This window comes from Lolium rigidum, chromosome 4 (assembly GCF_022539505.1).
Source record: "Lolium rigidum isolate FL_2022 chromosome 4, APGP_CSIRO_Lrig_0.1, whole genome shotgun sequence".
Taxonomy (NCBI): Eukaryota; Viridiplantae; Streptophyta; class Magnoliopsida; order Poales; family Poaceae; genus Lolium; species Lolium rigidum.
In genome coordinates, this window is record NC_061511.1 from 118,708,716 (window position 1) to 118,734,850 (window position 26,135).

Below are 26,135 nucleotides of genomic sequence, written 5' to 3' on the forward strand. Positions count from 1 at the left end.
TTGCTTTTCGAGGGTTTTGTGGGTGTGAAGGATGGGTCGCGAGAGAGAGAGAGAAGAGCAGCCGCCGAAGGGAAAGGAAGGGGAAGAATGTTTCGTTCGGCCTTCCGAGATATCTCGACAGACACGGGTGGGTCTGAATGAGCCGTGTGGGTTTTACCTGGGCTTCGACCCAGTTTCTGTCCGATCCTCTATGGGCTGAAGAAACATAACCAAGCGTCCCAAACGCCCGCCAGGTCGAGCATTTGGGGACCTCGCTGCCCCAGCCGCATCCCCTGAACCTCACCTTCAATTTTTTATAGAGTTTTTTTTTTTTGGAGGAAATTTTATAGAGTTTTCGAAAACATAACCATTTATTATACATAGCATATAAATAAATATATTATTAAAATTATTTTCAAATTAAAATATAATAAATAATAAAACAACTAAATAAATGTAATAAATGAGGTTAGATCAAGGTGCCGCGTCATTTGCTGATAATCCTTTGATCCTCCACATATACTTAACGAGATCATTTTCAAGTTGCTCGTGAATATTGCTGTCATGGATCTCTGAGTGCGTGACGAGGAAAATAGCAAAATCTACAGGCAACTCATAATTAACCTCCGCAAGAGGACCCTAATACTCATAGGGACCAACATGTCTCATGACCTGATTCTTGCGGTCATCCTCGATGATCATGTTGTGCATGATCACACAAGCTTGCATCACCTCCCACATTGATCGTGAGAGCAGGGTACCGAACAATTGCAAATTGAGCTTGAAGTACACCAAATGCCCACTCGATATCCTTCCTGCAAGCCTCCTGTCGCGAAGCAAAATGGCAATTCATCTGACCTGATGGAGCCGGGATTGTTTTACAAAAGTGTCCCATTTTGGATATATACTATCGGCGAGATAATAGCCTTTACTATATTGGTGGCCATTGATCTCATAGTTTTATGGTGGAGCATGACCTTCCACTAGTTTGCTGAACACCAGAGACCGCTGCAACACGTTGATGCCATTGTGTGATCCTGCCATACCAAAGAAAGAATGCCAAATTCACAGGTCATAATCTGCCACAGCTTCAAGCACCACACTGCAATATTCATGACGCCCTTTGTATATACCTTGTCAAGCAAACGGACAGTTCTTCCATGATCAGTGCATGCAATCGATGCTTCCAAGCATCCTAGGGAATCCTCTCGCAGCATTTTGTGCCATGATCCTTGCAGTCTCTTCTTCAGTTGGCCCTCTCAAGTAGTATTTGCCAAATTTTCCCACCACATCTCGGCAAAACTCAATGCCAATAGATTTACTCATGTGAAGGTAGTCGTCATGTGTATCGGCATGTGCTCCGTATGCAAGCATCCTCATGGCGGCGGTGCACTTTTGAATCAACGAGAACCCGACAATGCCTATAGAGTCGTGCTTTAGCTTGAAGTAAGGGTCGAACTCTCGAACGATGTGTAGGATATTCATGAACAAACCCTTGCTCATCCTATACCGGCGTCGAAAATTGTCGGCATGTGTTGCGTCATCTACGAAGTAGTTGTTGTGCAGCATGGTATGCCCCTCCATCCTCTCCTGAGGCTTCGACTTCTTTCTTCCCGGCCTTGATCCTCCGCGGCGCGGCCTCCACCGCTTCTCCGCCTCAGCCTCAAGAATGTTCTGGAGGGACGCGATGATCAGCAAATGCTCCCGAATGTCATTGTCGAAGGCTTGCTCGTCCTCCAGCAGTCGGACAAGCATCTCGTCGTCGCTATCCATGTCTGAAGCAAATTAATGGTTAAATTCAGCTGCGGCAGACGAGGCAATGAACAGCGACCTATCGCGCCTACCTGAAAAGGCGTCAAACGCCTTATGTGCGTGGAGGAGGGGTGGATTTGACGTCGTGTTCTAGGACGCGCTGGCGAAGCGGCGGCGGCAAAAATGCCGGTGAGAGAGCCAGCCACCACGACGGTCCTCGACTCAGAAGAGATTTGCCGTCAAAACGACCGGCAAATCGAGCGGCGGAGGGGTGGGAGGCATGGGAGGGAAGGAGCGGCGAGAAATAAAAGGCACGAACCAACCGTGGTCGCCGATAGGTGGGAGCCCGCCTCGCTTTTCGTTGTGTCCGGCGTGCCCATAGCGTCTCCTATGGAGCGGGGACAGGCTCGGGACGCCGGACACCGTATTGGGCCGCGCCGGACGGAAGGAGGCTTTGGGGCGCGCGGCTGGGAACGAAATTTTGTCCAGCGCGCCCCAAATACCTTTGGGGTCCGCTTTGGGGGACGCGGTTGGTGATGCTCTAATCTGCGGCCGCTGATGCGAGCGGGCGATCCCGACCGCCCTACTGTGGTGTGGAACACAAAGTTGAAAGTTGGTATGTATGGAGTTAGTCGGGTTTTAAAAAAAATGGGAAAGAGGGGGTCTCGAAGGACTCTGAGGGCTGCCATTATGTCCGGTGGGTTACATTTTACATATAGGACACTGACAACACAGTCCTCAATAGTTGCACCGGAGACCCTACAACAAGAATAGGAAAAGCAGTGAAGTCCTTTCTCTTCTCCACCAGTTCTGAGACTCCACCGACGACCACCTTTGCGTTTGGAGAGGCCGCCACATCGGCCACAAATCACGGTGTCGAACAAGGACACCATGTAGTACTCTCCATCTTGCAGCTCGACTGACTTCTCCATCTTCCTCCAGCTCCACGAAGCACCACTCGATCCTTCTTGTGGTGACCCTGCATACCACTGCATGTTGTAGTATGCCAGTCGTTGATATAACATTCACGAAGTACCAATCCGCAAATATTACATCCCTCAGAGTAGTACAACAGAACATAGCGAGGTCCATAACTCATTCATTTATTATTACAAGCATAATGTACATATCATCTCGGAGCTCCTCACTGGGTCCTAAGAGGAATACTCCTGGGTTCGAGGCGAACCCAACTCAACTTACAATATAGAAGTCTTACTAAGTTATACATTTATTTCCTCAAGCAGTTAAATACTAAGAGTTCGTACTGCTCGGATACTAACACTACTTGGTAGGTCTACACGTGCTCTCCTCCGGAACCCTCCCCGGTTCCGTAGACTATGAGGTAGTGACAAAGGATTAACTTGTCAATGCCTACGGATTATAGGCTAGGGTTTAGTTAGAAGTAGAGGGCAAGTAGATCTCGAAGGTTTCAGCCGAAAAGTACTCGACGATTATGAAAACTAGGGTTTGTGAACAATGATTCGATGATCTTCTCGTCCCTCGACTCCCCCTTTATATAAGAGGTGGAACCGAGGGTTTCGTTTTGTACAAGTTACAGAGTCGGGACGGTTTCTAACTTATCCCGCCAAATTACAAACAACACTTCCTATTACAACTCTACTTTCCTTAATATATCTTGGGCTCTCGAACCTTCTTATTCTTCGGATAGTGGGCCTTCATTAAATCCCGGGTACCATCTTTGGCAGGCCCATTTGGGATGCCTATGTCAGTAGCCCCCGAGATTTTGCTTGAATCGTAGAGTCAGGGAAAATCTCCACTTGTTTATTTTTATTCGACAATTTAAACTTTTCTATATTTCTTTATATAAATTTCTATATTGTACAGGGATATTGGTAGTTGGGGCTAGTTCATCGACGGATCGGTACTAGTTAAGCTGCTCTAGTGGCAATCCGCAAAAACCTACTTCAAGATCACGTCCCTGGACATGATCTCGGGATACTGGTGCAAACTTCGACGGGTGCCGCTTAAGGTCTTACCATTCCGTCGAGTCCCGAGTCAAATTTATCGAGTACCTAACGCGTCCGTTAGGATTTTTCTTCGTATCTATTGATACGGATAAAAGTAGCGGAGCGCAGTCTTCGGCGATGCCACGCCCGGCAGAACGGATTACAGGGTCTTACCTTCGCAAATTTGCGGCATTCGAGAAATTGATCGCAACTTTGGCGTTACGAGAATATATTGTCGAGTGCTTTTCCGATTCGTTGGAATGGCACATTTTATCGAGTCAAATATGACTTATATTAATCTCCCGATGGGAGTATATGTAGAGTTAATTATAACTCGAAATATACTCTCTTGCTTTTCTATCTTTATTTCTTTTCCTTTTTAAATTTCATCGGGCACGCGAACAGCGTTCCCGATGGGAGTAACTCCGAGGCTACAGCCAAGAACTTGTGCTTGGTTGTAGGCTCAACATTTTAGTCCACCTTGTCGCTATATTGCCATTATTTCCCGATATTCTCTCTTTTCTTTCTTCTTTTTTTATCTCGGGTGCGCGAACAGCGCTCCCGATGGGAGTAGCCCCCGAGGCTACAACCAAGAACTTGTGCTTGGTTGTAGGCTCCCACAATTTCTATATTTGCCATAGTCGAAATTTTACTTTTATCGAAGTAGCCCCCGAGCATTTGGGCAAAAACTTGTTTCGACCAAAGGCTCCCAAGTATTCAAATAACTTCTCCTGTCGCCATTCTCCTTTTATTTTTCTTGTCGACATATTTTCCTTTGTCAAATTCTCTTCAACTCTATTAATAGTCGAGATTTTTCTGCCTTGTGGGTCCATTGTTCCCACCATGTTGACACGTCGTGCAAGTGGGGGACACACGTCCTCCACTTTTCCTGGCGCACGTTCGGTAACGCCTGTTCCATTCCATCTCCGTAAAAAGACCTTTTTACCCTTTTCTCTGCAAGATCCTTATTTCACCACACGATTTCTTCATCCAACGGTGCCTTTGCTTCGCCCGATTCCTATATATATCTTTCTTCAACCTCGGTTCGCTCCTTCGCTTGCGCCGCTATCTATTCTTCCTTGCAAAGACTCCCTGCGCCCAACTCTTTACGATCTTCCGCACGCACGAACATTGCTTTTCCGGTGCCGTTGATGCCACCGCGCACGCGACTCACCCGCCACGGCACTCCGCGAATCCAAGATGGCCGGCGAGGATCTTGAGTGGGAGAGATCTAAAATCTCCAACCAAGATGTCAATATGCTTGAAGAGGCTTGGCCCGATGAAGAAGGAAGACGCCATCCGCTTTCCCAGTAAGAAAGCTACCTCAACCCTCCAATGGAGTACCGGGTTAGTTTCGTTGATCATCTCATCCGCGGCCTTTCTACCCCAATCCACGATTTCCTCCGCGGTCTTCTCTTTGTCTATGGGATTCAGCTGCACCAGTCGATCCCCCAATTCCATCCTTCATATTTCTATTTTTATCACGCTTTGCGAATGCTTCCTTGGAGTCCCTCCTAATTGGGCTCTTTGGAAACGCATTTTCCGCCTCCGCCGTAATGGCGCTCACAACGCCACCTACAACATAGGCGGTGTTGTTATACTGTGTCCGAACCGACGTTGATTACTTCGACGTCAAATTTCTGACTACTGTCCAAGGATGGCGCAAAAGGTGGCTCTATATACACGAAGAAAGTGCCAATTCCGTGGAACACAACATAGTCCCTTTCGACGGAAAGGCAAAAATTCAACGCCGCTACTCCTGGGATGCTTGAAGCTTCCGAAGAAGAGAAAAGGCGACGAAGCTCTTATGTCTCGTATTCATCGGCTCCAAAATACTCGAGGCAAAGAGTTATCCGGTGTCCAAATCACCTGCCTACTTTCTTAGGATTAGAGTGCAGCCTCTTCGGGCTCGCAAAAATCCCCTTTGGTCGTATCTTTGGTGTCAATGACGCCAATAGGCTCTCCAATGATCTTTCTGTGAAGGACTTGGAGAAGCTTATTCGAAGAATTACCTCGCTGAGCAAGAAGGATCCTATTCCTTCCTCTTGCCGCGTGGAACCATACAGCTCCACCAATCCTCTCCCCGAGGTATTTTGTCTTCTCGAATTTTTATCTTGTTCCGAATTTTCCCTGCATCTCATTGTATTGATATCTCTCTACTTTTCCTTTTGCCGCTATTTTCCTGCAGAATCATCCTACTATGGCTTCCCTTCCTCCTCTTCCTGAGGATGGAGAAGTCAAAGAAAGGGGCATTATCACTGACGACAATCAAGAAGCTCCATCTTTTGTGAATGATCCCGTGGATTCTCGAAAATCTGCGGGATCTTCCGAGGATACTACATCGGTCCAATCTCCTCCTCCCGCCGTTTCCCCACAAAGGAAAAGGAAGAGGAGTAATGCCGAAGATTCCGGCACATCCAAAGCCGAAGAAGTTGTTCCTTCTCATCCGAAGGCAGCTTATGATCCTTATATTGAATCCCTCGTCGACTCGTAAGTCACCTTGATTTCCCCTTATTTACGTAGTCGAAGTTTTTTTCTTGTCTTGCTTTTTATGCTATTGATCCTCACTCGCGGTGATGACGAGGAAGAAGTACCAACTCGTGACGTGGCTCCTCGGACGAGCACGTCACATACTTTAGTTATTTCGGAGAAGCCCGTTGAAGGAGAAGAATCGTCGCCTCCTCAACAAAATGTTGGCACATCTACTCCTCCTTCGAGCCCCCTTGTCCCTTCACCAAAAAGGGCAAGGGTTGAAATGATCATTGAGCCTCCCCCTCAATTGAGTAGCTCTTCGTCGCAACTCTTGGACGATGTAAGTTTGTCGATATCTATATTTCCTCTATTTTGCTTTTTTAGACCCTCACTTTTTTTAATGCCGATGTTTTCTCCTGCGTTCTTCTTCTTTGACAGCCCATGATCAAAGATCTTATCCGCATCGGATCCCAATTTATTAGGTACCGCGAGTATGCCGGCGAGAACCGAAGGTAACAACCTTTATATTTGCGTTCTTCCTGGCTTTTGCTCCTGTTGTTTGTCGCGATTTTTTGATCTTTCCTCCCTCTTTTTATCTCGATAGAGAAACTTGCAGAGGCCAATAAGCGTGCCGACGCACTTGCTCACAAACTGGAGCAAAGTGAGGCGGCTTGCGAGAAAGCCGAACTTGTTGCTAGCGAAGCTAAAGCCGAGGCTGATGATGCCAAAGCAAAAGCTTGCTAGTGTCGAGGAAGCTGCAAAAAAGGCTTAAAGATCTTGAATCCGCTTTAGACGAGCGAGCAGCTGCACAAGCTGCTCGTGAGCAAGGGATCCTCAAGCGTACGAAGTCGCAAAGTCGACGTACTTTGAGTAATATTATCAATCCCTTCTATTTTATTGTACTTCCTGTTTCTTGGTTTTGACTAATGTTTTGTCTCGTGTGGCAGCCCAAACAAACCGGGATTTTGATGCTGGATAATCCCGTCAATGACCCTCTCCTTGACGCACTTTCTCTTACGGAGTTTCATGGGCGCGAAATTCGTGAAGGCGTGGCAAATGCTAGTGCGAGGTTTGTCGGTGTTGTTTCCCTACTTCTTCCGAAGAAAGAGGAACCTTCGACTTTCCTTGCCCTTGCCAAGATTTTCAATTCATCGGAAGACCTTGGACTGAAGATGCGTCGAGGAAAATATGAAGGTTCTTCGTCGAAAACTCTTGTTGCCACGGTTGTCGACGGCCAACGGACGCTTGATTGGATGAAAGTTGGCGACACCGATCGGATAGAGCGGTCGAGATGGAGGTCGCCGATTAAGGCGACCAAGCCCAACACGAAGAAGATCTTGGCATATCTCGGGATCAAGCCGGCTTCGACTCCTAGCTCATCGAGGCCGGAGGTCTAGTTGCATGCCTCCTTGTTTTTTCTTTCTCTGTTTCTTTTGCTCTTGTCGCCATTTTAGCCTTGGCGACAATTACTCTGTTAGTCCCTCCGGAGAACTTCTTTTGTAATGTCCAGTGTAAATTTTCTAGAAAGTAATGAAATTCCTCTTCGTGCTTATCATTGATCCCGGGCCTTTCTTTTCCGAGTTAATATTTGATAATTACTCGACCACTCCTTGTTCTGCCGCTGCTTCACCCGCATCTTCCTTCTCGAAGAAAGTACTAGTCGACCATAATCCCCTCGAGAGTTCATCAAGCGGACATTTGTCGGAAGATTTGCAAGAACTTCGACAACAACTTCAATCTATGAAGAAACAAACTTTGGCCATGATGGAACAATCTCGGAAAGCATACGAACGAGAAAAACTTGCTCTTCAACAAGCCCAAGAAGCTATGGCTGCTAAGGATGCTGTCTGTATTAGAAGCAAAGGGAGCCACGACCGAGAAAATAGTTTGCTTGAGCTAATGCTGGAAGCTAGCACGGATATGTTAGGTACGTTTTTCGATCTTAAGATGCCTTCTCTTTATTTTGTCTGTGCCTTTCTTCCAATTTCTTGCCCTGTCGCTTTAACGAGGCTCAGTTCTTGATTCTGCTGCCGATGATCGAGAGTGAATGAGAGAACAAATCTTCTTGTCAATCTTTCCCTTAATCATGGCTGTTTGTTACGGGCCACTCTGAACGAACCCAACAAATTGTTAGGTTCCAAGATCGTGCTTGCCAAATGCGCGACTTTCTCGATTTTTGCACGGCGACATTAACCCTTGTCTATAGGAATTTATTTCCTCGAAACGAGGTTCCAAAAACTCTTCCTGAATTATTAGAGGTATTCGGAGATGCTCCCGCATTCATAACTTTGTGCGGGCTCAACTCTCTATTTGGAGCGAGATTCGCCATGATTATGATAAACATCTGTTATCCAAAGTTAGACCCGACGAAGATTGTTGCTCGGTTGCTCGGCCAAGAAAACGCGTCGGAAAAATGATATTGACTCAATCGATGATATGGTAGCTCCGTGGCCGAATCGATGATAGATGAACTTCTTCGGATGGACTCGAGTTCTTTATCAAGGGTTCTTATGCTTGAACATAAAACAACCAGAGGCTTGTCCCGTAGATAGTATCTTGGGATTTAACTGACTTGTATTATATTGGAAACCTTGTATCTCACTCTTTTTTGATTTCCCTTTTTTTTTATTTCCGAAGGAATTTATTGTATATTGCCGAAGCCCTCTATATTGTTGAAGCCCCCGAGCCTAACTGGGCAAAGGTTGTACTATTTTTTTCCTCCTTGAAATCTATCTTGTCTCTGTTGTAATAAGACATCCTTGTTTTTCCCTTGGATGGATTGCCAATCTTCGAGTATCTTTGATGTCGAAGTTCTATATTTTTATTGCGAGGTTCTTAGACCGGAGCACTTTAAGATTTTTGACGTGTACACTATATTTATGATTGCTGGCTTCCGATTTTTATATTTGGCGAGGTATTAATGTACCAAGGCGAAATATTTCAGTGAATCTATATTGTATGTATTTTGAGACTTAGGCGTTGAGCCCCCGAGCGTGTCGAAAAATAAGAAGTATATCTCCACTATCTTTATTATATTGCAGCACCACGAGCCCGCCTCATTAAAAACCTTTCCCGGCCCCACTCGGTGCCCCGAAAAAGGAAAAGAGTGCGTCTGAAAACTCGTGGGCGTTTCGGTACATTGAAGTTTTACAAGGACTATATTTTAGCTCTAGGCGTAGAACCGCCTCGAGTTGCGCCACGTTCCGGGGTTTTGCTCCTCCACCTCGTTTTCTTGTCCTTTATCCTGTATGCTCCTCCTCCGATTACTTCCGTGACGATATAGGGACCAAGCCATGGTGACTCGAGTTTTTCATGACTTTTTTGCGTGAGCCGAAGAACTAAGTCTCCCACTTGAAAGGATCTTGGCCGCAAACGTCGACCGTGGTAATTCTTCAAGTCCCGTTGATATTTGGTGACCCTTGATAATACTTCGTCTCGAGCTTCGTCGAGTGCGTCTACGTCGTCTTCCAATGCTGTCCTTGAAGCTTCTTCATTATACTGCTGTGACTCTCGGGGAGTCGTGCTCTATTTCTATTGGTAGTACTTGCCTCGCGCCATGGACCGGAAAAAACGGGGTTTCTTGTGTCGTCTGTATTTGGTGTTGTTCGGATGCTCCACAACACACTTGGTAGTTCTTCGGGCCGGGTATGTCGAGCTTTTTCTAGTGGTCCCAACAGGCGTTTCTTGATGCCATTGCGAGATAATGCCATTGGCTTTCTCGACCTGCCCGTTGGTTTGAGGATGTGCAACCGACGCAAAGTGCAGCTTGATACCCACTTCTTTCCGAGTAATCTTTGAATTCGTTGGATGTAAAGTTACCGCCATTGTCCGTGACGATGCTATGAGGCACTCCAAATCGAAGACGAGGCCTTTTATGAATTTTACTCGCGGATGCTCCATCCGGCGAATTTATCGGCTTCGCTTCTATCCACTTTGTAAATTTGTCGACGACTACTAGCATGTATTCCTTTCCTCCCGGCCATGATTTGTGTAACTTTCCCACCATATCGAGTCCCCATTGTGCAAAGGGCCACGACAAAGGTATTGGTGCTAGTTCTGCTGTCGGAGAGTGAGGTTTTGCGGCGAACCTTTGACACGCATCGCAAGTCCTTACTATTTCTTTGGCGTTCTCGATTGCTCGTCAACCGAGTAGAATCCCGCCCGAAAAACCTTGGTCGCGATGGCTCGACTACTCGCGTGGTGGCCGCATATTCCTTCGTGTACATCCTTCGGAATTATTCTTCCTTCTTCGGGTGTTACACACCTTTGCGGAACGCCCGAAATACTTCGCTTGTACGGTTCTCCTTTGATCACCGTGAAAGCTTTAGACCGTCGAATTACTCGCCTTGCTTCAAGCTGGATCGTCGGGTATTTCTTTCCCGAGGATGTATGATATATATGCTTGCATCCAAGGAACTCGTACCATCATTACAAGCTCTTGTTCCTCTTTATCCTCCGTGGTTTCGTGAGGGGTGTCGAAGTTTTTTCTTTTTCTCGCACCTTTTTTGGCTTTGTAGATCTCTCCGATATTTCTTCCCAAAACACTCCCGGCGGGATCGGGAGGCACTGCGACCCGATGTTTGCGAGGACGTCGGCTTCATCGTTGCTCAATCTACGATGTGGTTTACCTCGCATCCATCAAATAGCTTCTCGAGTTCATTGTACACCTCCTTGTATGCTACCATGCTATCATTGATCGCATCACATTGGTTCATAACTTGTCGGGCCACCAATTGTGAGTCGCCAAAGATTTTTAGTCGAGTTGCACCGCATGCTTTCGCCATCTTCATCCCGTGTATGAGGGCTTCATATTACGCTTCATTGTTAGATGCGTTAGGGAACGTCATCCGAAGGATATACTTCAATTTGTCGCCTTCGGGTGATATAAGTATTACTCCTGCGCCAGCCTCCTTCTACTCTCTTGGACCCGTCAAAATTCATGGTCCGGGTTCTCGACAGTGTCTGGGGTCCTGTGTTTTGCGGCTCCATCCACTCTGCGATGAAGTCCGGCAAAACTTGCGACTTGATTGCTTTTCTTTTTTCATACGTGATGTCCCGAGGGGAAAGTTCTATTCCCCAAAGGGAGACACGACCCGTAGCTTCTGGATTGTTCGAGTATATTTGACAAAGGAGCCTCATTGACCACTATGATCGGGTGTGCCGAAAAATAGTGGCGCAATTTTCGTGCTCGTTGTGAATACTCCATATGCTAGCTTTTGGTACTGAGGGTACCTTTGTTTTGATGGTGATAAAACTTCGCTGACGAAGTATACTGGCCTCCGTACTCCGTGGAGTTTTCCTTCTTCTTCTCTTTCGACAACTAGCACCGAGCTTACCACTTGGGGCGTGGGCTGCGATGTATAGCGGAGAGGTTCCTTTTCCTTCGGCGCCACCAAAATTGGTGGTGTCGAGATTTTGCGCTTCAAATCTTCGAAGGCTCTGTCGGCTTCTTCGTTCCACTCGGAATTTGTCTCCTTGCTTTATTAAAGCATAGAATGGTAACGCTTTTTCTCCTATCCTGGCGACGAATCTGCTCAAAGCTGCGACTCGCCTGTTAGTCTGTTGTATCTCTTTCAACTTTGTTGGCTTTCTCATTGTTACAATAGCTTGTATTTTATCGGGATTTGCTTCAATCCCTCTTGCTGAGACTAGAAACCCCAAGAGTTCTCCTGCTGGGACACCAAAGGAACACTTCGTCGGGTTCAACTTCAGGCAGAATTTGTTGAGGTTGTCGAACGTTTCCTTGAGGTCCTCGATCCGTGTTGTTCCTTCTTTTGATGTTATGACGACGTCGTCGATGTATACTTGCACGTTTTTCCCAATCCGTGTCGCCAAGCACCTCTGCATCATCCTCTGATATGTTCCTCCCGCGTTTTTTAGACCAAAGGGCATTGTTCTCGTAACAAAACACGCCATAAGGTGTAATGAACGCAGTCTTTACTTCATCTTCTTCTTTCAACCTGATCTGGTTATAACTAGAATACGCGTCCGGGAAGGAAAGACGTTCGCATCCAGTCCGTGGAGTCGATAATTTGATCGATCCTCGGGAGGGGAAAGTGATCCTTTGGACAATGTTTGTTGAGACACGTAAAGTCGACGCACATGCGAAGGACCTTAGTGTTTTTCTTTGGCACCATCACGGGATTTGCTACCCATGTGGCTTCGTGAATATCTCTTTGATAAAACCAGCTTCTTGTAGTCGATTGATTTCTCGACGAGCATAGCTTTGCGGTTTGGTTCCGAAAAACGCCGCAAAGGTTGTTTGATTGGTCTCGGCTGATGGATCCAAATTTAGGTGGTGCTCGGCAAGTTCCCCGGGTACTCCCGGCATGTCGGCTGGACACCATGCGAAGATTTTCCAATTCTCACGGAGGAACTCGACGAGCGCGCTTTCCTATGCGATATCCATGTTGTTTGCAATAGATGTCGTCTTTTTCGGGTCCGTCGGGTGAATCTGCACCTCCTTAGAATTTTTCTCTCGTATTGAAAGTTGATTCTTTATTTGGCCTTCCAACGTCGGGCGATACGTCGTAATCGGTCATACTTTTCGACGCCAAATACTCGGCTTGCATCCCGAAAGTTTCGATAACCGATGGAAATCCTTGTCGCACTTATCGGCTAAGGCGAAGCTTCCTTTGACTCGTGATTGGTCCCTTGGGTCCGGGCGGTCTCCACAACGAGTATGTATAGTGTGAGTACTGCCATAAATCTAGCATATGCTTGGTCGTCCCAACAAAGCGTGGTACTGCGATGGAAAATCCACGACTTCAAACTCCGGTTTCTCGATTCTATAATTTTCTCGGGTTCCAAAGCCGAACGTCGAGGTTGATCTTCCCCAATGGGTAACTTGGTTTCTCCGGTGTGATGCCGTGGAACCTTGTGTCTGTTGGCTTCAAGTTTGCTAAGGATATGTTCATCTTCCTCAATGTATCTGCATACATAAGGTTTAAGCTGCTCCACCATCTATGAATACTCGAGAAACATCAAATCCCGCAATAACTGCCGGCAGAATAAGTGCTGACTGCCCTGGTCGAGGAACTTGCTCGCGGATGATCCGCTATGGTGAAGCCGATGTCTTGCCCCGACCAATTGAGGTACTCAACTCGTTGGTGGAGGCATTTTCTCTGCCATGAACACTCGTCTCGAGATTACTTTTTGAGTTCCGTTGGACGGCCTTCCCTTCGAATCATCGACACCGCTCCGTTTGAGTTAGGATCGACATAAGGTGGTGGTGGAGGTGCTGCCGCTATTCCGAGCTGATGCCGATTGTCGTGCCGTAATCGCGGGAGGTGGCGGTAGGTGAACTTCGCTCCGGGCTCCCGAGGATTTCTCTCGTGCTGCTCGAGCGTGAGCGTTTTCCGCACATCCGAACATTGCTTGAAAATTTCGACAGTCTTTCTGCAGGTGCCCTGACTGTCTTTTCCCGTTGCTGTCATGGAAAAAATGCATCTGGCACGGTCCGTTCAGCATTTTTTCGGGGGACACGAAAGGTCTTGGAAACCTTGGCCCACTATTTTGTCTGTTGCGGGAGTCGTCCCTATTATCGCTTCGCTGCTCGTTGCTTCTCTGATAATCATCTCTGTTGTTTCCTCCTGTGTTTGCCCGAAATCCTGCCGAAATTTGCCCTGGGGCGTCATAGTTCGGATACTGCCGAGGAAATCGTCGCCTTGATTGATAATTTCGACCACGGTCCTCCTCCGGCGACCTGTGTCGTTTATTGTGGACGAGCGTCTTCTCCATCTCGCCCATCTATTTGCTATCTCCATCAACGCGGATACTTGTCTTTGGATTGGTCCTTCCCAAGTCCTCGACAAAATCTCCACGCCTAATTCCTGCGACAAACACATCTATTGCTCTCTCGTCGGATATATTTTCTCGCCGAGTTTTTTATGATGTTCCACCTTTGGATGTATTTTCTCATTGACTCATCTGGCTTTTGTCGACACGCTCTCAACTCTTCTAACGACGCAGGTTTTTTGCACGTGGACCTGAAGTTTTTGACGAATACGTCCTCGAAACTTTCCCAGCTGTCGATAGATCCTGGCGGAAGTTTTTTGATCCAAGATCGTGCGGCTCCACTTAAGTGCACCTGAATACTTTGCATGGCATGTTGCTCTAGTTCCTCCGAGTTAACTTCACCGTCTCGAGGTAATCAATTAGCCAATCCTCCGGATCTTGCAAGCCGTCGAATTTTTTGAAGTGATCGGGCAACTTAAATCCCGAAGGGACTCGAGTTTTTCGTACTCTCCTTGTGAAGCACGGCGGAGCCGCACATATCCTCGTCGTTAAGCTCCGGGGATTGCCGATGATCCCTTCTGCTTTGCCTCGCTCTATCGACCCTTGCTTGTGCTCCTATGTCTCTTGCTCCGCTTGGTCCTTCAGGAACTGCCGCCGTTGCTGCCGCAGGTCGTGGACTATTTTGCCTTGCCGCTCCTTCGGGAGGCGTTGATACAAATGCTGTCCCCATAGCTCCGACCCCTGCTAACGCCATATTGTATAATGTTTCCCTTGGATCTCCTGGGGGTGGCCTAGATGCGAGGATGTAAGCTTGTGTCGCCATATACCCAGCTTACGGTGTCTTAGGGATAATGTTTCCTCTTGTATCTATCGACATAAAGGACATGTCGAGGTTTTGAACCAAGTGCTCTCTTTCTGCTTCGGGTATGTGTTGTAACCTTGATCTTCCTCTGTTCCGAGCCTCCCCGTGGCTATCATCCGAAACTCTAGATTGTCGACTTAGATCTGCCCTTCTCCTGCTTGGATGCGAAGGCTGCCTCCTTTCTCCTGTTCAACTCAGCTGTCATCGTTTTTCTATTTCTCCGGCGGTGCGTGCGAGCCTATATTGATAAGCTTGCGGTTCTTGAGCCGTAGTTGTTGTCGTCATTGGCTCCGAACCATCTAGGGCTTTTGCAGCTCTATCCCGAGCCGCTTGCGGAAGTTGAACTCTGACACGTGGTGTGGGCCCGTCATATTTAGTGCCCATACCTCTCCTTAGATCCGAGGGATCGACATATGGATTACCCAAATCGTCGAAAGCCTCCGATGTTTCTTCTTGATTTTCGATAGCATAAATCTGATGATATTTTGTACTCAGATCTATGTTGGGTTTGGTGACATCATTGTTGAGATTGATGAAGACCTTGCCCACTGTGATGGATTTGTCGATGAAGTCGTAATTGTCGACATCGCTTGAGCCATCGCTTATATATGAGTCCGCAGATGACTCAAACGATGTGTCGGCGAAGATCTTGGCGAGTTTCTCTCTTGCTCTGATGCTGACGTAACGTGTTGCCGAAGTTTCTTCTTCTGACTCGGTTGACGATGCATAGCTTGAAAAATCGGAATCGACCGCCGACGATCCCGACAAAATCGGAATTTCGACACGATACGATCATTCCTTCTCGACGCGAAAGTGAAACCTTCCGAACGTCATCTCCATGGGCTCCGCCAGATACGCATATGCATCCAAACGGGAGGGTGGGTGAGGAACAAAATCAACAAGACCAGCAGCGATCTGTTTACCTCGATCCATAGTGTTGCTTCCGGTTGACGATGTCGAAGATCTTGAACGTGCCATCGAGATCAGATCCTTACGCCTCTAGTTCCCACAGACGGCGCCAATTGACAAAGGATTAACTTGTCAATGCCTACGGATTATAGGCTAGGGTTTAGTTAGAAGTAGAGGGCAAGTAGATCTCGAAGGTTTCAGCCGAAAAGTACTCGATGATTATGAAAACTAGGGTTTGTGAACAATGATTCGATGATCTTCTCGTCCCTCGACTCCCCCTTTATATAAGAGGTGGAACCGAGGGTTTCGTTTTGTACAAGTTACAGAGTCCGGGACGGTTTCTAACTTATCCCGCCAAATTACAAACAACACTTCCTATTACAACTCTACTTTCCTTAATATATCTTGGGCTCTCGAACCTTCTTATTCTTCGGATAGTGGGCCTTCATTAAATCCCGGGTACCATCTTTGGCAGGCCCATTTGGGATGCCTATGTCAGGTAGTCTACACCTTCGACACCTCCAGAGAGGTCTGGTTCTTCATAGCCGATAATGTCAGCTCCTTCAGGGTTGTCGTTGTCCTCCTCCAGATGGTTCAGACAATCTAAGCAGAGGATTTAAGAGTGGTATGAGTACGAGCGTACTCAACAAGTTCATTATAGAAAAGAGGTGTTTAATGCACTAGCTACGATATTAGACCAAAAAGTCTAATACCAATGCAGGTTTTGATAAACATTTCTTCAAGAGGTTGCTTTTATTTCAAAGAACTATGTCCGTCAGCCTTCACCGGTTCACTAGAACTTCATGGAGTTCCTTTCCGGCAGCGTTCGCAGTTCCAAATCCCGGAACAAGGAGTAACAGGTCACGACTCATTACACTCTGTAGAGGTGTGTTGCTTTACCCATAAGAGATCTTAACCTTGGTGCCAACCGGGCAGCTTTCCCGTCCACACTTCCTTTGGTATCAGGCCCGGTATAAGGTCATAGCCAATCATATTCCTCCGCTACCTCATACACCCACCCTTTGCTGCAAACTCCGACCCTGGGTCCTAGCCGGTCCTCTTATACCGTTTAAGGATGGAGCCCGACCATGAAAATAGTTCTGGGCTTTCTACCATGAACTCCTTCGCCGGGAGATGTAGCCCATCATAGACCGCAATAACTGTGGGGACTTTAGGCTTCCCCAGCCCACCGCTTGCTCCTCGGGCTACAAGTGTCTACGGACAATGCCGTGGGGAATTTAGGCTTCCCCAGCCCACCGCTTGCACCCTTGGATTACAAGTGTCTACGGTAAAGCGCGTCCGTTGATGTACAAGAGGTGGAAATACGATTGACTATTCCGTCCCACTCCAGATCTTATGGTTAACACGGGTATTACGGCACAAGAATCATCTGGACGACATTTGTTGTTTAATCCTAGATGGATATAAACCCTTGCAATGGAACCTCCACCATATCAACACAATCCATGGTTCCATTGCCCACCACTTAGTCATATTCATAGTTATGAAAATAGTGGTTTTGCCTTTTTATGCAATAGTGATAAACATAGTACTTTGCAAGTAATTTGATAAAAATACTCGAATGACATGAGCAAGTGTTGAACTTTCCTGAACACTGCAAAGTGTTGCAGTTGGATGGTGTGGACTGACCCGTGTCCTCCGTTACTGAAAAATATCATCATTGTCCGATAAGGGCAATGGTTAAAGAAGCATTTATGCATGATTCCAGTTTTAGGGTTTGTTCCCCCCTTCCGATGTCTTTATCATTTCATGTGAGAGGTTAATACTGAGAATGACTTAGGGATACTCTATATAGGGTAAAATACAACCTTGAAATGTTGTCAAGGTGTTTTTTTAAAGTCCAAAATACTTTATGGACTTATTTTCATTATTGAAAATAAAAGGTGTGATTTAAATGATTATTTAAATCATCAAATTTGAAATTATTTTTTTTAACTTCAAAAATTCTATTTCATATTTTATTATGATAGAGATTTTTATACTGAGTGGTTTTCATATTTTTAATTATTTTTTTAGAGCTATTAAACATTTACTATTGATTTTCAAAGTTTCAGCATTTTTATGAATTTTGTGAATTGACACAATTGCCCCCGGGCCCACTCGTCAGTGGAGCCCAGTGGGTTGGGTTAGACCAGCTCGGGTCCAACCGACCCGAGCGGTCGCTCACTCTCTCCCCCACCACGCCGCCTCGACGAACCCTAATCCCCTTCTCTCTGGCGACCTGTGTTGCCCTCGCCGACCGATTCCGACGAACTCCGACCGCCATGGGGCGCAATCGAACCACCTCGTGACGCCGGTCCTTCTCCTCCGCGTTGATCTGGAGCTGGCATTGCTCCTGCTCGTCCTCGACCCCCTCGCCGTGGCTAGGGTTACGGGATCCGCGGCGATCTCGCTGCTCCCAGGGTTCCTGGCGCGATGGCGCCGCCGTGGGCCTCGCCGCAGTGGTGCGGGGCGCTGTGGCGCTTGTCTGAGCGTGGCCTGGCCTGGCCAGGTACTGCCGTGTACTCGGCGCGCGCCGCCGTGGCCGCCATGGCCGCGACTGTTGTCTGCTCGCCCCGGGTACGTGCGCCACCCTTCTCTCTCTCTTGTGCCTGTTCTTCTTCCTCATCCTCTAGCTCTGGCAACGGCTGCTCCACCTCGTGGAGATGCTCGCCGTGTTGATGCTCTGCTCGCTATGCCTAGCTAGCCGTGTATGCATATGCTCTCTGCTGCTGTCTGTCGTCGTCGTTTGTGATGCTCGTGCTTCACCGGCCTTGGCTCTTCGTTGCCATGACCATGCCGGGCTTGTGTTATCTGCGTGTGCAGCCACTGCCATGCTTCGTGCAAGATTATTGGTGTTGTACTTGCTTTTCCATGCTATCCACGATCCTGTGCAAGAATTCCTAGTCTAAGTGCTTGCTATGCTTGCATTTCTTGCTTAATTCTATCTCTGTGCCTCTGTTCTTGTTACTATGCTTGCCAGATACTCAAGTGTAGTCAATTATGTGGCCCTGGCTTGAATACTGTGTATATTCCTTGCAAATTTGAAGTGCCAGTGCCATGGTGTGCTATTTCTTGTGCTCAAACTCATGAGCATGCTCAATTGAGCATTGCTGTTGGCTTAATAGTATTATTCAGTGATGAATGCTATGTGCTTTACTTGTGTATCTTGATCCAGTGGTTCATCATGCCTTTGATGTGCTTCTGGATAGAATCATAAAGTCATTAATTCAGTTATCTATTTATTCAGTTATGACTTGGTTGGATTTCTTCAGTAGCTGGTTAATTCCTGTTGCTTTACTTGGCTATGGCAATCTGTAGCAAGAGCTAGCAAGCTCTGATGATCAATTGATCAACAGTTGCTTGTGAAAAATGTTGTTCCCTGTCTCGTGCCTCACTATGGCTCACTCTGTGCTGTGTGAGCATCACACAGGCTTGGCCAGATGTGTGCTGGTGCTTGCTTAAGCGTCAGTGGATGCTTGCCATGATCTATTGGATCATTTGCAAGGCCCTGGTGCATCAATTGCTTGTCTGTTTCATTTATCTGTTTATCTTGTTTTAATAGATGGATGAATGATGTGAACTGTGGTTCAGTGATGATCATTTCAATAGATTTGTTAGGGCTAGCTGGATGACAACCACTGGTTGGTACCCTAGCCCTCTATCGAACCCAAATGGGTGATGATGTGGTGGTTTCAATTGCTTGGTCGTGGGTTGAGGTGGCCCCGGCAGCACTTGTGATGCTTGTCATGGGTAGCTCCCTCTCGTGGCTTGCTATGGTTGGTGATTGTTTGTCGGGATTTGGATAATGGCTCACTAGTTGATCCAATACTGGACTTCCAGTGGCTTTTGATGTTGACAAACAAAAAATAGGCACAGTTTGCCTATCTGTCTGATGGTATAGCTAAACTTTTAGGTGCTGGTGAATTTGGTTGGCTATATAGGACTCGAATCCATGTTGGATTTCTCTGGTTGTGTCATCGTGTTGACACAACCGATGTTCCCTTGGTTGTTTTTCTTCTAGCCTTTGTTTGATTTATCGGCACCAAATGGTTTTGCAACCAAGTGATGATATATCCAGGGTTTCATACCCTTTTTGCTTCGTGATGCAAGTGTATGCTTAATTATGAGCAAAACATGGTTTTGCTCGGAGTTGATCTTGTTTATACCTCACTCCAGCTCCTATATTCTTTGTTGGTGTAGAGGATTTCTTCGATGTGGTGATGATGCTTGCCCTGCTCCTCCTTGCATGCTCGAAGTGCTTGATTCGGTCTTGTGGTGGTTTGGGCGAGGTTGAACAGTACGTGGTTGTTCTTCCTGTTCTTGTGTTCTTGGTTTCGGTGACTTACCCAGTTGCTTGTCGATGGAAATGGCTAGGTTTTACTTGTGGAGGCTTTTATACCATCCATTCTTTGCTCTCTCGGGTCGACGACTTAGCCCGGCAACACTTGGTGACTCACCGGCTTGTGTGGGTGTCTGTGCCTGCATGCACCCATGGTGACTTGTCTTGTTGGGCATGCACACTAGCCGTGTGAGCGACTAGAGTGTGTGTGTGTACCGAGTGCTTGGTACCTGGCTTGGTACTTGGTTGTGAGAAGATCGGCTCGGCAGAGCTTGATCATATCTTCTCAATTAACCATTTCCTTTCTAACCCGCTAAGTGGCAATGCCACTTGGCATAACTGGTGATTTGCTTTGTTGTGTGCAGGGAATCAAGATGATGATCAAGTGAAGATCAAGATCACCAGGCTCAAGTATCTAATGAAGATTAGCTTGTAGTTTAGGATAGATCATTGAATTGTAATTTTCTTTCTTTTTCTTTTTCTATTTTTGCCAATTCTTGTAATGTATTGTAATATTCTATAATTCATAATCTGAATATTGTAAAGACAATGTTTCTTGTGTGTTTATTAATAAAGCTCTCATTTTTCTCTAATGAGCTTTACTTATTATTTGTATTGTTCATATTCTTTATTAATGTTATCACCAGAATTTGACCGGATCAGAGGTGGGCCGCGATTAAAATGGGCTTGAAGAATATACATGAATCGGCCTTATATGCAAAGTTTGGGCTAGTTTGCCCGTGTATCTCTAATATAGTAGGATACGTGTCGGTTAGATAGAGTTTGGCTCGTACACGGTTGGGATTATTCCCACGTTAGAAAGTCTACGAACTATAAATATGTATCTAGGGTTTCTGAAATAAACAACAATCACGTTCACCACAAACCAATCTAGGCGCATCGCCAACTCCCTTGTCTCGAGGGTTTCTTCGGGTAAGCATCATGCTGCCTAGATCGCATCTTGCGATCTAGGCGATACACGTTTATTCGTTGTTCATGCGTTGCTCGTCGTCGAAGCCTTGTTGATGGCGAGCAACGTAGTTATCATAGATGTGTTAGGGTTAGCATTGTTTCATCGTATCATATGCTTTCGTCCGTGCAACCCTTAGACATCTAGCCGCCCTTACACCTATCTTAGGTGTGAGGGCGGCACCTCGCTTGATCATTATTACCTATATAAAAGCCAACCCCATTTGCTCTAACCTCATCAATTTAGGTACTATTCATGGTTTACTTCTCTCCAATCAGAACTTACCACGTTGCGTTTTTCCCCTATAGATAGGTGCACGGTATTGTAGATTGAAGAAGCGTTAGTTTCATTTTTCCTTTTTTCTTGCGTGCAAATCCCTAGATTACCGGCAGGTTTCCTGTAGTCTCTTCTTATCTACCGGCTATTTCACGTTTCCTTCTTTTTTTTCCAAACCGCTGCCGGTTTCCTGGTCCTTGCTTTCCTTAATTGCTGTTTCAGTCAAAGCGGTAAAGCGGTCGATAGTTAAAGCCCACGTCTCAGGCCCACCGCTATCGAAACATCGCGAGACGAGTGGAGGCTTCGCTGGTTTCCCGTCTCTTCCTTCTTCTCCCTCATCTTCACTGCCGCCGGACCGGCGGGCCGGCCGCCCATGTCATCCCAAGGGCAAGATCCCTCCTCTATCCGGCCGCCGTGCCTCCGCCCACGTATTCCCCTCCGTCCCCTCTCCCTCTTTGACCACCATCGCTTTTACTTAGGAAGTTATTGGCGATCTGTCCTCTTCTTTCTCCTGAGGCGGCTGCCGGCGCAGATGAGAAGCTCAGCGCCCTCCTCTCCTTCCTGAGGTGGGTGGCACCGCGGTAGTCTGTCTCTCCGCGGCTGTTGGCGCGGTAGTCTGATCCTCCCTGGTGTTGCTGATTCGTCATCTTCTTGCGTGTGGTCGCCAGCAGACTGGTTGGATTGAAGTGGCGGTCATACCTTGCCGCAGTGGTTCTTGCCTCTCCCGGCCTAATCCTTCGGCCACTTCAACCGGCGAGGTTGCACTCATGGAGGGCGCCAATCAGAGATAACCTACACGCCCTCTACTCGGCTTCGGCTATGGGCAACACCTTCGTGTGCCACTACATGGCCTCCAGATCCCACTCATAGATGGAGTCATGGAGGCAGTGGCGGACCAGTAAGCTACCTTTTTCTCGGGTCTCCCTCTCCTCCCTGCACGCAGATAAGAAAAAGAGAAGCACACACATGTAAGCTTACCGGCATTTTTTTTGGAAATTAAAGGTCTTTAGAATCATATTATGCAAAGACCAAGACTATTTGTTTGCACAGGAGCATGTCGTATTATTGCATATGATATGTAAAGTCTTTAGAATCATATTATGCAAAGACCAAGACTATTTGTTTGCACAGGAGCATGTCGTAATTAGGAACCAATCAAACATCTGTTTTTGCATGAGAAGCCAGCTACTGTCCCGTCGCCTTGGTGACCTCTAGGTCAGACTGGCCAATCAACAACTCCTAATCATGCCGTAAAGTATAGCACATTTTTTCTATTTTTTAAAACCTAAATATCTTTTTCCCGCGTTGATGCAGGTGGAAAATTGCAAGGAAGAAAAAGAAAATGTAGACCCTCCATGAGAGCAAGCAGAAACAAGAATTGTTAAAAACACAAAGAGGTAGCCATACCGTACATGCTGGATGATCATCGGAGGAACATAGTTCTCCGATTCCATGTAGGCAGTTCTGCATTTGACATAGAACCTTCTTTTTGGAAATTCTCAATGCTTATTGAATGCCAGCTATATGTTGTTTTAATGCATTTTTTGTCACTGCGGATGCTATCGTACATGCTACAGTCTATCTTAGGTATTACTTTGACATTTTTCCTGCTTCTAGGGAAAAGGATGTATGCCAATTCAACCTTATATGTACTACTAATAATATAACTATATGGTGCTTACAGGCAGTTCAATACATACAGAAATGAGATATTCATATTGTGGGTTTTGCTACTTTGTTCATTTGTGGTCCTTTAGCCAAGAGGAGTCATGGTTCTGATCTTTCTCAGTACTATGCTAAACAATTGGTGGAATGTGTATCATGTACGGTTGAGGTCTTTTAATCCAAGGCTACCATTATGTACCAGAAGAATACCCAGAAAATCACAAGGTTAGATACTAAGTTGTGTACTTCAGTTTCACACTCAATCATTTATTTTGAGAGCTGAGATTTCATTTGTTTGGAGACCTCTGTGTTAGTTCCTATTATTTGCTCCCCTATAGGGCTTCCCTCTGAAACTTTTCATTCACTAATGATTGGAGCGGCTCTAGCAAGGTAATTAGTTTGTTATGCTTCAAATATCATATCATGTACAATATAAGCAAAGTAGATACCTCTGTATTAAGAGATCTCAGGATTCCAAAGTGGGAACCCTACAAACTTAATTGTCCATTTTCAGCGAGCAGTGAAATTGTTTTGTAGTCCATTGCTACAAGCTGCTAATGCATTCTATTATTAGTTACTTGACTAAATTATGTTCAAAATTGTTGCCGGTAAATTACAATGCTGCTAACATTTTTTATTTGTGTATTCCCCATATTTTGGTGTCAGAGAGTTGTTTTTGGATGATTAGTGTTGCGAAGTGCATGATAATTATAAATTTATGATATTTCTTTCCCGAGCAATATTGTTGTTGAAGACAGCAGTACAGGCGGCGCGGCGATGGAAAAATATGGGGTCGATGATAGACCAAAGGGTCCTGATTTTGTATGAGAAGACATTCAAAATTATCGATGACCAGATGATTTTCAGGGACATTTTGGAAGGTATCCTTACATTTTTGCCCCTTGTGATGATAATTTTTATTGTATTGTTTCTTTTAAATTCCTACATATACACTGAAAAAGTATCACCTATTAAGTCACATGATATATATGCTCAAAGGGTCAAAATTTGATAATGTCAAACTTTGATTTTTCCCGTTTTGTTGTCCTGCAATTGAGAGTGACAGGGCATATGTATATAGATGGCAATGCCACTTTTTAGTTGATAGTACTTCGTAATATCTCAGTTTATCTGGGAAGGGGTTGGGCCATAATTTTGCATGTTAGGGGGCTGCTGTCGATAGAAGAAAGCAGGAATATGCAGACTTCACATCACAAAATATATCCCCTCTTGCACTATGCCACGTTTTGCTTATCATTTCCCTACTTTCTATTTCTAGCTGCTACAGAGTGGTACTTTTCAGGAAAATCCTTGCGGTCATAGATGACCGACCAGGATGTCATATCAAATGTAGAGCCACAAACTCTACACAGTGGTTGAGATCTTGCAACTATCTCGGAGAAGTTGATGCAAAGCTGAAGAAGAATATGAAGATTACTGATAAAGCAATCGGGTATCTTAGAAATGCCCAATAAGAGATGACAAAAGTGGTGAACCATAGATGGCAGGAGTGTTGAACTGTAATTTGTGAGGATACTGAACTAGAACTAGAGGTTAGTTCCATGTTGTCATTTCCAGATCACAAATATTTGGGATGTTTTGTTCAAGAGAGCTGAACCATGGATTTCTTGCTATTTATTGTATGCTGTGTTGAAATACTCTGAGCCAAGGAAATAACAGTACTATATATATGCTTTGTTTGAGGTCATGAGGCATGTTCAATGCTTATAAGGTGCAACAGATCTTAGTTTTCGGAGTGAAAGTTCAACCTTTTCCAATTACCTTCCTTAGGGGCCAGATACTTGGAGGCACGCAGTCTTTGGAAAATGGCCCGTCGAGTCCCATGTTAGCATTGCTCCTCTTCCTTTTTGTTTCTTACATGAGTTAACAACCTCTGCTATCAAAATTGCAAATGTTAAGAAAAACATCTAGGCAGAAACGCATATAATTTTGTTTCCTACATGAGTTAACAACCTCTGCTATCAAAATTGCAAATGTTAAGAAAAAGCATTGCTTCTCTTCCTTTTTGTTTCCTAAATGAGTTAACAACCTCTGGTATCAACCTTCCTTAGGGGCGCATATAATGAACTAATGCTATTTGTTTTTTGCCCCAATGGAACTTCCATGTTTTGCTTACAAAACCCAGAAAGAAACTCATGAATACTAGGCAAAAAAATACTATGCACAAAAAAACTAAGAAGAGAAATATTGTGTTGGCAAATCAGATGCTACAGATTTGTATACAAAGAAATTGAGCGATTGCAATAAGTGTTCATTCTTTCTTGCTAAAAAAGACAGCTATGCTTGGAAAAGTTTTAGTTAGATCATCAAGAGCCTTGCAAGCAGATTTATCTACAACAGGAAACACACAATGAGGACATATTACATATTCCTGTATGTAAGAAACCATGGTAAAGTAAGAGCCAGGTACAGGGTTCCTCTCCTAAAGTTTCCTTTCAACGAAATCATTCATAGAATAAGAATGTATTCTCAATCATTATCTGAAATATTTAATGTTTAACTCCACTACAAACATTTTCTTATAAAAAAAGCTGCTCCAAAACAAAATAAACGGTACCAAAATACAGCACACTCATAAAGTTATTATAATTACAGAACCATGAGTCAATTTGTACCTAATTATAACTTTCCCAATACATATCATGTACCTCGCAAATCAATAGATATAATATGGACTGCAGTAAAGTTGATATAGGATGCAGGTCCGCTAGAGGATAGAGCAGAGGAGCTGAGACGGTGAGCTGCAGGTTTGCTACCTGCTGGGCGCTGCTCACGACATGCGCGCCAGCGCACGACGACCTAGCTAGAAGTGCCGGTAGAGTGGGGACCGTTGGCTGGTCCGGCGCCGGCAGGATGGGCGGCGGGAGGCGCGGGGTCACGGCGGTGGTCGGATGCGCTGGAGCTGGGAAGGGATAGCCAGAAGCGGCAGTGGATGCGGAGGAGAGACCATGAGGAGACACGCTGGGGATGGGCCACGGCGGCGGAGCCGACCGGGTAGACACGGGAGGAGGTGGGAGGGGGGCGCCGGTGAACTTCTACAAGACCTCAGAAGACAGAGGAGGCTTGACAGATAGGGAGATCCAGCTACAGTGAGAACAGGGAGGTAGAGAATTGAAGCGTGTCCGCTTCAGCTGTGCTGTTTTTTTTTTTCTTTTTCTTTTAGGACGATCAGGCAGCCTCACG

General features: G+C 45.9%; 1 long non-coding RNA gene across 3 annotated transcripts; it reads left to right on the forward strand.

Moving 5' to 3' along the window:
* The first annotated feature begins 21,595 nt into the window (after window positions 1–21,595).
* Window positions 21,596–24,634, forward strand: LOC124705387. Of its 3 annotated transcripts, none has more exons than XR_007003983.1 (4): window positions 21,596–22,234; window positions 22,581–23,156; window positions 23,270–23,812; window positions 24,211–24,634. It is a non-coding gene; the product is annotated as an uncharacterized LOC124705387 (long non-coding RNA). The 3 variants fall into 3 exon arrangements; XR_007003982.1 differs by having other exon boundaries at window positions 22,581–22,720; window positions 22,951–23,812; XR_007003981.1 differs by having other exon boundaries at window positions 22,581–23,812.
* The last annotated feature ends 1,501 nt before the right edge of the window (window positions 24,635–26,135 follow it).